Source organism: Pogona vitticeps, chromosome 3 (genome assembly GCF_051106095.1).
Source record: "Pogona vitticeps strain Pit_001003342236 chromosome 3, PviZW2.1, whole genome shotgun sequence".
Lineage (NCBI taxonomy): Eukaryota > Metazoa > Chordata > Lepidosauria > Squamata > Agamidae > Pogona > Pogona vitticeps.
The window spans coordinates 141646185-141664279 of NC_135785.1; the positions used below are offsets into that span (position 1 = coordinate 141646185).

Genomic DNA, 18095 nt, shown 5'->3' on the forward strand with positions numbered 1-18095 from the left:
TTTGTGCCAGTCTTCTTTATTTGGCTTCGGATTGTTGAGGTTTGTGGGCATTTGTTAAAGCATTGTGATTGGGTTGAGATCTGGACTTTGACTGGGCCATTACAACACTTGATTCTTTTCTCTTTCAGCCTTTCTGTTGTAGACTTGCTGATGTGCTTGCGATCATTGTCCTGCTGCATGACCCAATTTCAGCCAAGCTTTAGTTGTCAGACGTATGGCCTCACATTTCACACTAGGATCCTTTGGTATACAGAGGAGTTCATGGCCAACTAAATGACTGCAATGTGCACAGGTCATGTGGCTGCAAGTAAAAGCCCAAATCATCACCCCTCTATCACCATGCTTGAGAGTTGGTATGAAATATTTGTGCTGATCTGCTGTGTTTGTTTTTTGCCAAACATGGTGCTGTGAATTATGGCCAGACATCTGCACTTTGGTCTCATCTATCCAAAGGACATTGTCCCAGAAGTCTTATGATTTCTCCAGATGCAACTTTCCAAATCCAAGCCATGTCGCCATGATCTTTTTAGAGAGAAGAAGCTTTCTCCTAGCAACCCTGCAAAACAAATGATACTTGTTTAGTCTTTCTAATTGTACCGTCATGAGCTTTTAACATGCTGACTGAGGCATGTAGAGTCAGAGGTGCAACTCTTGGTTTTTTGCAATTTCTCTGAGCATTGCAATGTCTAACCTTGGAGTGAATTTGCTTGGCTGTCCACTCCTGGGAAAACTGGCAACTGTCCTGAATGTTTTCCACTTGTGAATAATCTTCTTCATTGTAGAATGATGAACTTTGAATCATTTGGAAATGGCCTTATTACCCTTTGCAGATTGATGGGCAACAACAATTGCTGATGTGTTTCCTCCTTGACATTGTGCTAACACACACGTGTATGCTCTAGACCAGCAAACAGCTACAACTTTGACTTTTATAGCAGTGGTCACACTTGCTGATGATCAATTACTCAAGGCCATTGGGTTAGCAACAGCTAGTTGCTGTTTAGCCTCTTAATTCCTATAGAAGCAGTAAGGCTGTGCTTAGTTTTTCACATATGGGTTCTGAATTTTGGGTTTATTTTTATTTAATAAATCATGACACAGTGTAATATGTTATTTGTTGTTCTTCATCTGAGGTTGTATTTACTAAATTTTTCAGACCTGCTAAGCACCAGATGATTTTTGTTATGCCCTGATACATAAAACCATAGAATTCAAAGAGAGTGTACTTTCTTTTTCAAATGAGTGTACACCACAAAGACACAAGAGTGGGTGACATGTTTCATGTTTCCATTCATGTTATTTTATTTTTCAATGCTTTTATCACAACTGAAGAATATAATATACAATTGATTGGCCTTCAATCCACCCCCCTTGGTTACTTATGACTATAAGCCATATGTGATGAATACAGCAGTAAGAAAAGACCCTTCCATTGGCATACCTCTTGGAAGGCAGCCAAGGTATTTATTGCTATTCAGGCAATTAATGGCCTTATTGATCTCTTGTTTTCCCCTAGTAAACAGTGGATAAGCCATTTATTTTTATTCTTTAGTTGTAATTAATGCAAGTAGAGTTTGACTGATATTTGCTAGTATAGCACTTTTTGGATGAGAGAACATTTTGTTTTTCACAACAACACAGTAATAGAACAAATTCATTACAAATAAATCAAAACCGTTCATTAATTTTTGAAATGGGATACAACCATATTATCAAATCTTAACATGCTCATGATTCCAACCCCAAGCATATCTTCCAGTTCTCTACATGCTCCACACATTTCCTCCTTATTTATTCTTTCAGATGAGCACCTTATTTTTAAGCAAAACCATATTTCCTCAGTAATCCAGTGCCTAAAATAAAATAATCTACTGAAGAGTAAATTACTAAAAAAAAAAAAAAAAAGTCTCGCTCTGGCTGGAATTTGTGCTCTCCTCACAAGACACAAGGTTTCTATGTACCAAGAGATTGCTTGGCATGACATGTGAGGCATGATCTCTCATGAAAGACATTTTATGGGCTGGTTTCCATTGTATCAATGATTTTTTTTAGCATATTTATATCTCACCTGCAAAGACTCTAGACTGGAGGAATCTTCCTCAGAAGAAAACCCTGATCCCCGGGGTCAAGCTAACAGCAAGGAGCAGGCATCTTCAGGTGGCTGGGACACTTAGAAAGGCTTGCACAGATTCCCCTTCGGCCCGACAGAGGTCCTGCTATATAACTGTGCGATGTCCAGGAAGAGATGGGGCTTCCTACTAGTCCAAGATAGCACTGTCAGTGCTTTCAAAGGTAAGTGCTCACTTACCTTTGAAAGCAGAGGTTTCCTGATGAGCAAAGGTTGTTCTTGAAAAGATTGCTTTCCTTCAGTGAGACTTGATGCCAAAAAGCCCATGGCTGAGTCTTGGGTGGGACACTGGTCAAATCAGTTGTAAGAGGCTGAGCTGAAGGCTGAGGAAGTTCCTGAGACCTTCATCTGATAGTACCTGGAATGCAGACATTCTTGTCCAGCATCTTGAACTTTCTTCCTGCTTCGTCTCCTCATGAACAAACCAGTCTGTACTTCTGTTTTCTCTTGCACTTTTGCCATATCTGTTCCTTACTCTTCTGATTTCCTGGCAACATCTTTTTGATATTCCTTCAACTACTGTCCTACCAACTCACACGTAGGACTGTGATTTACAGCACAGCATCAGAGAATCATACAATAATTGATTTGGACAATGCCATTGAGTCCAACTCCCTGCTCAGTGAAGGAATCTAAATCAAAGCATTTATGCATATGATTGTCCAATTTTCTCTAGAATGCTTCCAGAGTTGGAGCATTCACCACTTCCTGAGGTAATTTGTTCCATTGTTATATTGCTCATAAGAAAAACTGTCATAAGACTTTTTTTCTTATATCCAGACTATATTTGGTTTCCTGTAACCTGAGCCCATTATTGTGTGTCCTGCGCAGTAAGTATGTGAAGAACTTATAAGAAACAGGAAAGGAGAAGCAGTGGTTAAAATAAAAGCAGGAGAGAAAACTTTGGGAAGAACAAATGACTGTGCCATTTGCTGGGGTCAAAATGGCAGAGTCAGTAGCTCTGGTGACTGCAAATCCAGAATCTCCATTGACATCTGGGAAAATTCACCTAGTTACAAAGAGACACTTAGTGAGATCCCAGGAATGCCAGAGAATGCAAGATCAGAAGAGCTGACAATTTCATCTCAACAAATAGTTCAAGATCCCGATTACCTGGCCTACCTTGCAAAATAGTCATTCCATAGTAAACCAGTCTGGAGAGATAAAAGAACTGTCTAGACAACAAGCACCAGATTTCCTCAACCAAGAGTACCCAGAATTTGTTTGCGGGTTGGAGAAAGGACTTCAACAAGGTTGTGATGATGAATGACCTTTCAGAAGAAGAAGTAATTGACATATTTTTATATATATAAATTTTCCTTTGGAAAATGATAAATTAATTACTAATGGTAATGAGTGGTAATATAATAAGAATAATATGAATAATATGAATAATAAGTTGTTGCTGAACGGTTTGGAACTTAAATATGCATATAGATTTGCCATACCAATGCAAACTAACTGTATTAAAGGTAAAGATGTGGAAGGAGACACATTAGAAATGGTAAAGGTAAAATTGAAATAAATGTATTGAAATGTAATGATAGATAATACCAAATATAAAAGCATACTTAGTAAGTTAACTAAATATAGTAAGGTATAATTTATTTTGTGATTTGTTAGGAAAGTGTGTATTTTGGTAAGTATGTTTATAGATGTTGTAAGAACTAATTGTTAAAAATATATGAAATAATAAATTTCAGCCTCCTCACACGTCACAAAGGAGGTGCCACGTCACTCTCACTCACTCACTTTATTCATGCTGCCACCAACCATTCCCTCAAAAGACTCTTCAGACTAATAAATGATTTTGAAAATAAAAACTTGTGTTTATTGGTTACAACAAAAGGAATGGTAAATCACTTTAATAAATCAAATAATAAGGCAATCAATGTAATAAAGTATCACTCACTCATGCACTCTCTCACAGACCCTCACTATATAGCACAGTTCTTCACAATAGGAACAAACCCTAATACCCTAACCGGTCCCTAACCAGTCCCTATCTGGTCCCTATCTGATCCCTATCTAAAGCACTCACACCCATTCACTCCCCTTATATACACTGGCTCCACCCCTTATGTCCCACCTTCCATCACGCTATTGGCAGATGACATGCCTCTACAGCTATGACGGACAGGTGACTTCCAAGCTACCGTAACATTACCTCCCCCCTTATAAAAGTTGTTTTGTGGGGGAAAGCTAAGGTGCGTTTCACCCAAAACAACTGAACACAGCATTAAACAATATATTTCCCATATTATAACACTTACCAATAAAATATTATACAAGGTTACACAACTATATCATTTTAAATATACTTACAATTAGGTAATTAATTGCATATACATACACAAAAACATTACTTTAATAACGATATGCTTTTAAAACCATATTAAACTTCTTTATAAATTTCAAGAGTCTAAATTAGATCATCCATCGTCTTCTGGTCTTCGGGATAAGGCGTCAGCGACACAGTTCATAGTCCCTTTGACTACCTTAACCTCAAAATCATGGTCTCTTTTGGAGTTTCTTGCTCAGGTAGGACACGGTCTCCGTTGTCATCACACTGGCACAGCACAGCTCCTACCCCGGCGTTAGATGCATCGGTGTAGATGATGAATTCTCTGTTGAAGTCTGGCGCATGCAACACAGGGTGGTTGGTTAAAGCTTCTTTTAGCTTCCCGAAAGCCACCTCGCAGTCCTCGGACCATGGGATGCTGTCATCACTCCTTTTCTTTGTCAGCTCGGTTAAAGGCGCTGCAATTTCACTAAATCTGGGGATAAATTTTCTATAATATCCCACTAAACCCAGAAAGTATCTTATCTTCTTTTTAGTATTGGGTCTAGGCCACTTAAGTATGGCTTCTATTTTGGCCTCTAGGGGTTTGATTACACCTCCCCCTACCATATGACCCAAGTACTTCATCTCAGGGCTTCCTAGTTGACATTTGCTGGCTTTTACAGTTAACCCTGCTTCTTTCAACCGCTGCAGTACTATTTCCAGGTGACATAGGTGATCTTGCCAGGTGTTGCTAAAGATCCCTATATCGTCTATGTAAGCCACTGTAAATGCACTGAGCCCTTGCAGAGTTTTGTCCATCAGCCTTTGGAATGTAGCTGGGGAATTCCTAAGGCCAAAACTGAGGACCCGAAACTCAAACAAGCCGAAAGGGCTACAAAATGCGGTTTTTTCCTGGTCCCTTGGGTCTATTCTCACTTGCCAGAACCCTTTAGTTAGGTCCAAACAGGAAATGTATCGACAACCCCCAATGGTCTCAATCAGGTTGTCAAGTCTAGGCATGGGGTAAGCATCTGGTTTGGTCACTGCATTTAATTTTTGGTAGTCTACACAGAACCTGATGCTTCCATCCGGTTTATCCACTAAAACTATTGGAGCCGACCAAGTGTTAGACGATGGTACTATAATGTTATCTTTTAGCATAGCATCTAACTCTTGGCGCACTTTATTTACATAAGGTCCAGTTACTCTATATGGGGTTACAGCTTGCGGGGGTGCGTTACCCATCTCTATTCTATGCAACACTCCCTTGGCTACACCAGGTTTGCTTGAGAAAACCTGTTGATACTTAGTAACCAGTGCTTTTAGATCACTCTGCTGTTCTATAGTTAGAGCAGGGCTAATCTTCACGTCCCCTGGATTAAACTTAGTTTCTCCCCTTCCTTCCCAGAATGGTAAATCATGTTCTTCTTTCTCAGTTGCTTTCATTGCAAAAAGCACATTTTTTTCTTCTCTATAATATGGCTTAAGGGTATTTACATGAACCACCCTCCTGCCTAGGTGTTCCCCTCCTTCGATAATGTAATTAAGGTCACTCATTTTGTAAATGACCCTGTAAGGTCTCAACATCAGTACCTCATCTCCAGGGTTAAACTGTCTTTCTCGAGCCTTTCTATCATACCAAACTTTCTGTTTGACTTTCTGTGCTTTTAAGTTTTCAGCAGCCAATTCTAGATTTCTTTTGAGGTGGTTCATTAATGAGTCTATATAGATGACTACATTTTGAGGATCTTCCTCTACAACCTGTTCCCAATTTTGCTTAATTAGATCAAGTGGACCTCTCACTTTTCTCCCAAATAGTAATTCAAAAGGGCTGAACCCGGTACTCTCTTGTGGGACTGATCTGTAGGCATATAAAAGTAATTGTAATTTCTGGTCCCAGTTATTAGGGTTCTCAGCTAAATATGCTTTAATCATTCTCATAAGGGTCCCATTGAATTTCTCTGTTAACCCATTACTTTGAGGATGATAGGGAGAAGTTTCTAAATGTTTAACACCACAAATCTGCCACAATCTCTTCATCAGTTTGGATGTAAATGATGTTCCTAAGTCTGTTATAATCTCTGAAGGAAAACCCATCCTACTCATATAGTTTACCAGTGCATCAGCTACAGTATGGGTCTCAATGTTTCTCAAAGGAATGGCTTCAGGGTATCTTGTGGCATGATCAATAATGGTAAGAATAAACCTGTTTCCCCTTTTCGTAACTTTAGGTAATGGTCCAATAATGTCTACTCCAATACATTTAAAAGGTGTGGAGATAACTGGTAAAGGGCATAGCTTAGCTTTAGTCCTGTCACGGTTGTGACCCTGTTTTTGGCACACATCACATCTCTGACAAAAATTTCTAATTTGTTTTCCTATTTCAGGCCAATAAAAGTTCTGAGTTATTCTCTGTTTGATCTTATTTATACCTAAATGTGCAGCAAATATGTCTGAATGTCCCCTTTCTAAAATCATTGAGCGATATTTATCTGGCACAACTAACTGGCTTCTAATCTCATGACCCCCTTTAGAAATATTCATCAGTGTTTCTCTGTACAGCAAACCATGTTTGATAAGGAATCGTTCAGGGGATTCAGGGGATAATTCTCTGCTAGCCACTTTATCAAAACAACATTTTAAAGTGGGATCTGCTTGCTGCTCTTGGGAAAATATATTTTTCTGTGGTATTTCTAGTGAAAATGCCTCAGCTTGGGGTATATTTTCATCTCCCCCTTGGCAGTCAGTAACGTTTTCAGCTGCCTCAGTTTGTTCTTGATGTGATCGAGTAATTACTAACGCACTCTTAACGTGTTTTGAGAGGTCTGTCCCTATAAGTACTGCTGCAGGTATTTGCGAGGAAATTCCAACGTGCCAATTTCCTTGCCATCCTCGATAATGAATTAAAATTTCTGCTACAGGCAAAACTACCACTTCTTTTCCAATCCCTTTGATTGTCATATGTTCATTAGGAATAATGTGCCTCTGAGGTATAATATCAGGGTGACAAAGGGTACCTTGTGAGAACGTTTCTCTTAAAGCTAAATAGTTGTTTTCAAATATTCCTATATTATCACCAGCTGATTCAAATAATTGGGAATCAGTTCTTATATATAGACAGTGTCTTATTTCAGTAATAGGAAGATTATCGTCATAACTTGAGATCATTCCACTAAAAGTATAAATTATAGAGCCCTCTGCTGGCCTTTCCATGACAACAGGCTCCTCTCCAGGGGAAGCTATCTGATCATTCTGAATACAGTAAACAGATTTGGCCTTGTTTAAATTCATTTTCTGAGGTAAAATTTCTTTATTTTCTTTTGTTTTATGACATTGGGAAGCAATATGGCCCTTCTCATGGCAGTGGAAGCAAATTCGGTCACTCCATGAGCTTTTTCCAGCTAATTTTTCTTTTCCCTCCAAAATCTGGCTCTTGGCTTGGCCCTGTTCTGAAGGCTTTCCAACAAAATGGGCGCCCAATTTCTGCTGGCTCTTAACTTGCCCTTTGAAATATTTAGTGTTGTCCTCACATGTTTTCCTCATGTTTTTTTCCCTCAGAATACATAGGCTTTCTAATTTGGGAAATGAAATCTGCAATCTCAGCTGTCTGTTTAACATCTGACGGTCGTTTGTCTTTCACCAAGTATTTAATTTCACCATGTAAAAGGGAATAGAACTGTTCCAACTCTATAATATTTTTAAATTGTTGAATTGTCTGCACACCCTCTTGCGCTAACCACTTATCTAAACATTTAACTACATTGGCACCAAGCTGTGTGTAAGATTCATCTGGTTTCTTTGACAGTGTTCTGAATTTCTGTCTCAGCTGTTCTGCATTTATGCCAAACCTAGCAAACACCATCTTTTTAAATTCTGAATAATTTTTAATCATATTGATTGGCATGTCAGCGTAGACTTCAGCCAGACACCCACTAATTTGAGATCTTAAAATTATCATTTTCTCTGACTCTCTGACAGAGAAATCTGCACATGCCCTTTCAAAAAGAGTTAAAAATGCTTTGGGACAGTCTCCCTGTTTATAAAAAGGGAATTTCTTTAAATCTGATTTTGACAACTGCCCTTCTTCAGAATTGGAATTTCTGTTGTTATTATTATTTTGATTTAGCAATTCCAGCCTCCTGATTTCAAAAGACATTCTCTCTTTTTCCAGTTCAAATTGTCTCTTTCTTTCCTCCATCTCTAGCTGTTTCATTCTGAATTCATGTGCTTGTGCTAATTCCAATTTTCTTAGGTCTGTTAAATGTTCACTAGAGGACTCTTCCTCTTGCGCTGAGGAAAATTTTTCCCCTTCACCATTAAATTCTTCATCTGAACTAGCCTCCATCTCAGCAGATCTTGGTTCAAGTTCAGTTTTTCTACTACGGGTTAAGGGCATTATTCACACCAAAGGCTCTTCTCTCTATTTTCCAAGCCTCTGTTTAAAGTGACTTTTTTTTCCTTTCTGTGCTATGGTCTGTGATAATTAGTTGCAGTGTTCACCAGCACACAGCTAGTAACAGTAACTAAGAGTCTTTGGCTTCTGCCCTTTTACACTGGGCCCCTTGCCAAACTAAGGATACTTTATTATTTTGCCTTTGGCACCACTCAAAATTTAATACAGCTCTACCCACACCTAGGTTCTGCTGTTTTAAATGGAGATCCCTCAGCTTTTAGCTGCCTTTGGTCTTCGCTATGTCCCCTCAGAGTTTCCCTAAACTCTGGACACGCTGACCAAACCACCACAGCCTTTGCCTTGGGTCACTCTCCCTCACAAAATGGACTCCTCAGAGCTGGAGAAGGACACTATCAGTTTACACACTGAAGTTATAGCGCGCCTCTACTAGATTTGCTCCCCGTGAGCCAAATCCTAGAAGGTAACCCACGCTTTCCACTTCAGGTGCCCCTAACTGAAACCTTTGCTCTGGTCACTTTGGCCAAGGCTTTACTGGACAACTCGTATCCTGCCGCTGGACACCAGTTTTATTGTGACAGCCTCCTCACACGTCACAAAGGAGGTGCCACGTCACTCTCACTCACTCACTTTATTCACGCTGCCACCAACCATTCCCTCAAAAGACTCTTCAGACTAATAAATGATTTTAAAAATAAAAACTTGTGTTTATTGGTTACAACAAAAGGAATGGTAAATCACTTTAATAAATCAAATAATAAGGCAATCAGTGTAATAAAGTACCACTCACTCATGCACTCTCTCACAGACCCTCGCTATATAGCACAGTTCTTCACAATAGGAACAAACCCTAACACCCTAACCGGTCCCTAACCAGTCCCTATCTGGTCCCTATCTGATCCCTATCTAAAGCACTCACACCCATTCACTCCCCTTATATACACTGGCTCCACCCCTTATGTCCCACCTTCCGTCACGCTATTGGCAGATGACATGCCTCTACAGCTATGACGGACAGGTGGCTTCCAAGCTACCGTAACAGAAATGTATTTAAATATACGCTTTATTGATTGATTGATTGATTGATTGATTGATTGATTGATTGATTGATTGATTTGATTTGATTTGATTTGATTTGATTTGATTTGATTTGTATCCTGCCCATCTGGTCTGGTCGACCACTCTAGAGTTCATTACTCCTTAAGAAGAATCATTTGGAGGCTCTCAATAGAGCAATGATTTCTAAGGGCGGAGGAATGTGACAGAACCTTGGCCAATCTGCATAGTAACAAGGGAAACAAGGTGGTTGGCTGTGGGGTGCAGGTGGCCAGTCTATCTAGGAGAGCCCAAAGGAGGAGGGGCCTGGAGAGCTGAAATGGAAGAAGAAGGAGAAAGAGTATAACCAAAGGAGATTGTGTTTTGGCAACTGGGCTATAGCTGAAGAACAGATTAATGTTGAAATTTGTTGCACTAGGAATTGTTACTTAGTAATAAAGAGAATATCATTTTTCATTCTTTAATCACTTGGTCTAGTATGATCGATGGCTGGAATCAAGCCTTTAAAAGGAAGGTTATTTTAGAAGTGACAAGCCTGAGTAAGGACGGGTCACAGTAAGTCTTCATGTCCAAGCCTTTGGGTCCAAGTCCAGAGTCTAAGTCCAGGTTTTTGGGTCTCAGTCCCAAATCCCAAGCCTTGAGTCTGAATCTTGAGTCATTTGCCCTCCCCCAGGGCAAACAACTTGGGACTTGAAATTTGGGACTGAAAGCCAAGGACTTGGTCTATGCATGCACTGCCCAGCTGTTAGGCTGATGCATGGGCAGAGACAACAGGCCTGGAAGTGAAGCCATGCAGTCGCATGCACATGTACAGAGACAGTGGGCTGACTTCCTTTCCTGTAGCCAGCCCCTGCCTCTACCCTTGTGCCGGCCAATTGGCTGGGCCATGGGTACATGGGCGGAGGCAGCTGCCAGTTCTTGGAACGTAAGCCAGGCCTCCTGCCTCTGAGAATAACAGTGGTGGCAGGAGCAGGTAGGAAGGCCTATCCCTAATAGAGACTCAAAATGCAACTCAGAAAAATAGTTCTGAGTCTTTTTTTAAAAGGCCCAAGTTAAGTTGCCAGTGTGACAAGTCAAACTGAACAGCAAGTCGTGACTTAGTGAGCCCCCATCCTTGCTAGGAAGACTGGGCTGTATCATCATATGAAACAAGACCACGTTTGCTCAGTATGTCTCAAAATCCTCTTTAGGTGATACAGTAGCTCCTGACTTCCCTTTTGTAAGGGACAAACCATGACAGAACTGTTTCTAGTTTCTTCGGCGTATATACTGTAGTTCTGCAGCCTCATTTTGGTGGTCTCCATCTACTTTGATAAGCGGTATATAAGTGATTTGTGCCTCAATTGTGAAGCAAGATATAAATGATATATGTAGGATCCATCATGAATAATGTTTCATATTATAGCTGGGTGCTTTAAACTAGCATCAGTGGATTATATGTGCAGCCATAATCAAACTGAAAGGATAATTTTTCAGCAGTTAACCAAATTATGGGTTATCATCTGGATTAGTAACAACTTTTCCTCCATATTAAAAATTCTGGACACCTCCAGTTTTAGAAAACAAAGCTGCAATACTGTACTAAGACAATAAAGTTATCACACATAAAACAGTTTTAACAAGCTGGATACTGCACTTCTGGGTACACAACAAAGAAACACATACTTTACAGAAGCTGGAGTTCCATCAGCAGTCTACCTGAAAAGCACAGAAAGTACAAAAATTGCAAAGTACAAAACATTAAGGCAAAAAATTTAAAGAATATGGAAGTAAGATTAGATCATCCTCTTAATTTCAGCAAACAAAATCATTCCAAAATCATTGTGTACTGATTCAAAACAATTGGCAACAGCTGGTAATTTGCTTTCTGAAATTCAAAAATCAGTGATTTTGCAAACATCGCCTCACCAGCAAATTATTAGGATCCGATTTCTAATTTTTAGAATCACATTCCAAACATATTCCAAACCAATCAGAGGTCAGCCCTGCAGTGAACATTGGATCAACCTCCTAAATCATGAGAAACAAAAAAAAATATGCTTAGAATTAGAGATGGGCACTTACCGTGGCTTGGCAGGTTGGTGCAATTCAGAGGATCAGGCTGACAGGCATTGCATGGGCATTCCAGATGCCACACCCTGCCTCCTTCTACAGGCACCCAAACAGAAGCAGTGCTGTGGGCTTCCTCTTCTAAACGGGCAGCCTTGGGAAGAGTTAGGGCATGGAATCCGAGGCTCCTGCACAACACCTGTGGGCCTGATCCTCCAAACTCCACCGAACCACCAAACCAAGTAAGTGCCCATCTCTATTTACAGTAGTAGTAATAGCAGCAGCAGCTGCTGCTGCTACTACTACTACTACATGGTGAGTGTTTTTCTCTCTTTGGCTGACCTGGGTCCAACTTCTAGTTTGTTTAGCTCTTCAGAATAAACATGTGCCCTTCCTAGCTACTGTTGCCAGAGAATCATTATAATCAGTTATGAAGATACACAGTCACAATCAGAGAGGAATTCTTGTTTACAGTAGAGAAGACCTCACACTGTGATAGTTTGCATTAGAATCACAGCAGGGGCAGCATAAAAGGCTGAAGCATAAGAATAGATTGGGGACTTTTCCGGTTTGCTCAAGTACACTGTCCAGTATGTTACAATTATAACTTCCCCCTTCCCCCATCTATTATTGCTGCTATCCTGCCTACATAACTCCTTAATGTTTCTGTGCTTCTGAACATAATAACAGGATGCACAATACAAGCTGCCTGAAATATATTCTGTTTCTGCTTAGAATGACTTGGGATGTGACTAGCTATAGAGAAAAAAAGACTAATGCATACACAAAAATAGATCAAAAGCACACGGAGAAGGTATTATGTCAGAGCAAGGTTATCCCTTCAGGTGATTAAAAAAAGGTTAGTCCAAATGCAGAAACAAATCCCTGAAAGGAGAAGGGGGTGAGAGGAATATAACTAAAGCTTTCATTATAATCTCATGGAAAAGAAATGTTTTAATATGTGTTGGGGGAGGAAGTTCCTCAAAGTAGCTTTAGCATTTAGGAACTATTCTCCAGAGATACAGAAACTCAGAACATACCCCCCCCCCAATTCTCAGTACAACCTCTGCAACATGTAAGGTTTTTTATTAACATGATAAGCTTTAGGCTGTTTAAATTTTCCACAATATCTCTGTGAGGAAATGTACAGGATCAGAGAACTAGCTGTTTTATCTTTGTTCATGAACAAAGCTGTGTCAGCTTGGTAACGAGTTTATACTGATTCTTCTCTCTCTCTCTCTCTCTCTCTCTCTCTCTCTCTCTCTCTCTCTCTCTTCTTTTTTTTTTTTTTTTTTTTTTAGGGGAGAACACAAGTTCTTTATTATCTTGTCTTTTATCATCGATGTGATGAATCTCCCAAAACACCCCTTAAAATAAGCCAATGCCAGAGAAAAAAATTTCAGATCTCCTGTTTGGAGGGTTCTTTTTTTCAGAGTCCCCTAACATGGACAGTCCAAAAAACTATTTTAAAAAAAAACCATTGTACAATACATCTTACATTCATCTGTGAATCACCAATATCAGCATCACTAACATCATTGCATACATATGTCATATCTTTTTGTGGCTTTGTGTCAACCTGTAACATGAAGGATGAATAACAACGTGGTTGAATCCATCAACCTGCCATACTGACACTTTTCATCTGTACCATTATTCAACCACTTTCAACAAAATAAAATTCACGTCATAATTAAAATTTAAATCAAATGATCTCCCAGTATCTACTGTCTTTCTATATTGTTAGAGACTCAGGAGCAAGACCCAATCTTCTGTGTTACTGCAAGCAGCATTCTAAACAACAAGTGTTTAGAAGCAGGCTCTGAAATGATAGATTTGAGTCTCCAAGAGCCATGGGGCTCAGGATGACCACTGGGTGGAGATGCTATTATAGCCCTCTGCCAACCTCATTTGCCAGTTGCATTTGGTTCATTCTGTCAATAGCTAAGGCTGGCTTTGTTAAAAAGAGAATTAGAGATGGTAGTTTTGACCCAGTATGTCTGAGGTGAAGGAGAATATTCTCTTCTTCTGTGTTATTTACAGGAACTTGAATAAATGGAAACCATTCATCAAAGAACATTAAAAGAGGCACATAACAATATTTCCTATGAGTTGTTAAAAAAATATTGGGATACTGTATGCTTTTTCCACAGCAAGGTTACAGATGGTTTGTCATTGTTTCATATTTAGCACTGTAGCTTCAAAGTCCAATTTCAAATGCCAGAGAGCAACAATAGAAAAGCTTAAATTCTGCAGATAGCTAAATAAATTAAACATGCCAAACATCTAATTGCCCATAGAACAAGCAAAATTAGATCTACATAAGCAATATTTCTAGGCTGCCATAGCTATCCCTAATTGCTTGTGTAGAGAAGGATTATTACTTGGCAGAAGCCTGGCCCTGAAGTACCCATGTTTTAGGAAAGGCCACCAAGGAGTTCTAGAAGCCTGCTGGTTTTCTCCTAATACCAACTGTGTAATAAAGTATATTTACTCATTCAAATTAACTGTGGGTATAAGAGAAGTGCTAGTTAACAGCAAAAGATAAGTTATGGTAATGTGGGACTGCAATATTCTTAGAAACTTCAAAACGTTTTTTAATTGCTACTTATTTGAATCAGAAAAAAGAAAAATACAAAAAAAAGCAGAACACAAAAGAAAAACATTAGCTAACATTACAAACCTGGGGGTGGAACTTAGGCATAAAAACAAAAACAGCATAAATTATACATTAACACAAACAGTACATCCATCCACTGGGACCATGGGGGATATATTATTATTATTTTCCATTTATGAAGCCCCATCCGCCTTCCAAAACACATCATTCAATCTTGTGAAAGTACACAACCCTTCCCTTTTATTAATACAAAATCAATAAAAATTCCCCAAATATCACTAAAAACACTCTTATTTATCAAACCTTTTTTTTTGCTTTAATGTCACAAGTTAGTTATCATTAACACCAATCATTTAATTGAAAATCATGGTTTACTTTCCCATTCTTTGCTTATTGTTTTATTTTTAAGCCAGGGCTAAAAAAAAAGAACTACTTCATCCTTGCCAGAGGACATAAGCCAAAGGCATGGGCATGTGTTTTGTTATTGTTTCTCTGTTTAAGACAGGACTCTCCCAGCCTATGAGGCCATATCACAAGATACCTAGAAACTCAACTCATTTTCAAAGAGGGTTTGCTAAATGACATAGGACCAGCAACATCGAGCCCCATTAGTGATGTGTCCCTTGGATCAAAATTAGGGAAGGAAAGGATGTTTCAATTTTGCATGCTCCTACATTTGAATATTGAAGCCTCCATCTCATCCTGATCCCTCACATTACATCTTGAATATGGAGTTTAAAAATGCAAATAAATCATGCAAAATTATTATTTTTGCATAGAATGATCCCCTACTAGCCTTGGCCAGATTCAGTAGGCTGAGTAAATCCCAATAAGGAGGCAACTGTGCAGTACAGTGGTGCCTTGACATGCGAACGTTTTGTGTTACGAACAGCTCCGGATGCGGAATATTGCTCTGAGTTACGAACCGTGTCTTGACTTACATACAAAAAACAATTTCCTGCCTTTTTTTTCACCTAAGTTCATCTTAGGTCAAAAGAAGAAAAAAGAAAAATTCTCCCCCTAGTGGTAGAGTACGGATTAACCAGCTTTGCAGTCCTTCCTATGGGAACTAATGTTTTGACTTAAGAACCATGCCTTTACATAAGGACAAAATACAGCCGGAACGGATTAATCAGTTTTCAGTGCATTCCTATGGGAAATGCTGCTTTGACTTAAGAACGTTTTGACTTACAGCCACCATTGCAATACGGATTAATTTCTTAAGTCAAGGCACCACTATACCTGCATATTGGTACATGTGTTAAAGATGAGGTGTTTTTCGGGGGAGGGAAGGATGTGGGAACTCTAACACTGCACTGTAAATATGGCTGAAAGTACAGGGGTTGCAGCCATGGGAGTAACACCTCACCTGCCCATCAACATGCAAGCCAGGTTACACTGCAACATGAGAGACAACATCAAACAAACATACAGTAGCAAATGCATACATGCCTGCACACATAACCACATACATGCATACACAGATACATACACAACATAGCCATACATTGTGCTTTTATGACATGCAAAATCTGTGGCCTTAATAGATAAAGTTATTTCTAATTGGACTCTGGAACCAGACTGTGGACAACATGATGACATGTACATCATGCTAACCAATTACTCATCTATATTTTCTCTTTAAACAATTATTTATGAAGGGGAAGGGAAAATAGACCTAAATATTCAACAAAAAGAAAAAGGAGTCATAGAGTATTGGAACATTGTGGGTATGAATATAAATGGTTATTTTTATTTCTTTTCTTTTAGTTGGTTTCCCATTGATGACAGTTCTACCTTTTGAAGACCTACTGCCTCCTAAGCAATGATAGGGCATGATTAAATACTGTATTAGAAATAATTCTAATCAGATTATTGTTGTCCCAGAACTGGGAAATTTAATGTAGAATAACTTAATTAGAGTAATTTGTCTCATTTAAATCATGCTAGGTAGAGCTGATCAAATATCAAGCAATAGTATTTATCAAATAAATTGAGGGGGAAAACGTGAAGTATTGGAAATAATAATTGCCACATGTTATTAATCTCATTGTCTGCATATATGCAGATTTAAGCTCACCTGGAGAGCACAGTCTCTCAAAGGAGGCTGGGGCACATAGGTTGTATGCTACATTTTGTTTTTTGTTTTAAACAAGTTAATTGGAAATCTCACTTTCACTGAAATTTGCACAATAGAGCAGACATTCTAGATAACAAACAGAAGCTAATGATGAGTCTAGCTCCTTGACTAACAAATCAGACTTCGAGATGATGCCCATGTATACTGCCCAATGATCCAGCATCAAGCAAAACAAGCTGGTCTGCAAGGTGAAGAGGCAAGAAAGCTTGTGCTGTGACCAATATATGGCTTTCAAGCACTTAAAGAACTCATGCTTCTACTGATGAATCTAGTGGGATGCTGAATCTGTATCAGCTGGTTCTAGGTACCAGACTGTGGTTCCTCCTTAAAAATCCTCAGATATTGCCCTGGTCACCCCTTAATGCAAAGGGTTACAATATTTGGACAGTAAGTTCTTTTCCATTTAGTTCACCAAGTGCAATGTAAAAATTCTCTACTTGCAGTAGCTATGAATTGAGAAATTTCTCTGCAGTTGTTAGCCACACTTTCCTTCCAGTGCTGGTATATATAATTGCTGGAAATGCATAATAAATGAAAAAATCTATGTGAAGATTTAGACATTTTAATCGGGGGTTTATGATTATTTGAAATCTGCTGAAAAGAAGCCATCCACATAGCATGTGTGCTTCTAAATTACAAAGACAATTACATAGTTTAAGATAAACACAATAAAAGCCTAATTTTTTACAACTGGAGAGGACTCTTCTTAATTGCTTCTAATCATTTCCAAAAGAAAAGAATGAATGGAATTGCTAATGGCATAAGAATATTTTACCATTCATCAAGAATAATAAATGATTAAAGACTTCTGTACACACTGTACTAATTTTAATATAATTTTCTGCTTAAACATGATAACACGGTCTGATGAAAGAATTATAAAAATTAAGGCTGTTTCATTTCAAAGAGAGGAACTTAGTTCCTGTGTTTAATTCTAGTGTGAGAGTCTTTTTCTGCAGTTTAAACTATTCAGGTTTACTGTCCTGTTATGACAAGATAGAAGTCTTTCACTGGAGCAAAATAGAGAAAGCTTCAAATTGAGAAATGGCAGAAATAAAAATGATTTTCTTTTATAAGAGTCTATGCAGCATGTGTTAAACAATTAAGTCATGACCCTACATTGATATTTTCACACACACAGGTGCATTACATGAGGTCTTGTTATTTGTTTGTGCAACATTTGAAGATTTGCTGGTAAATGTGAATTCACAGTGATATGTGATAATGGGATCCATTCACACATGCAGGAATAATCATCACTCACCTGACAGTGTCAATGGCAATTGTAGATGAAGAGCTGCAGGCAAAACCTTCTTACCATACAATCTCACCTCAAACACACAATTCTCTTTGAAGTAATCAATTTATGTATTCACCACTGAATCATCAACTGATGAGAGATTGGCT

At 38.8% G+C, this 18095-nt stretch overlaps 1 protein-coding gene across 1 annotated transcript in view; it reads right to left on the reverse strand.

Moving 5' to 3' along the window:
- LOC144588290 (uncharacterized) overlaps window positions 1-18095 on the reverse strand; it is a 97565-nt gene that overhangs the window by 30700 nt on the left and 48770 nt on the right. The window lies entirely within an intron of this gene.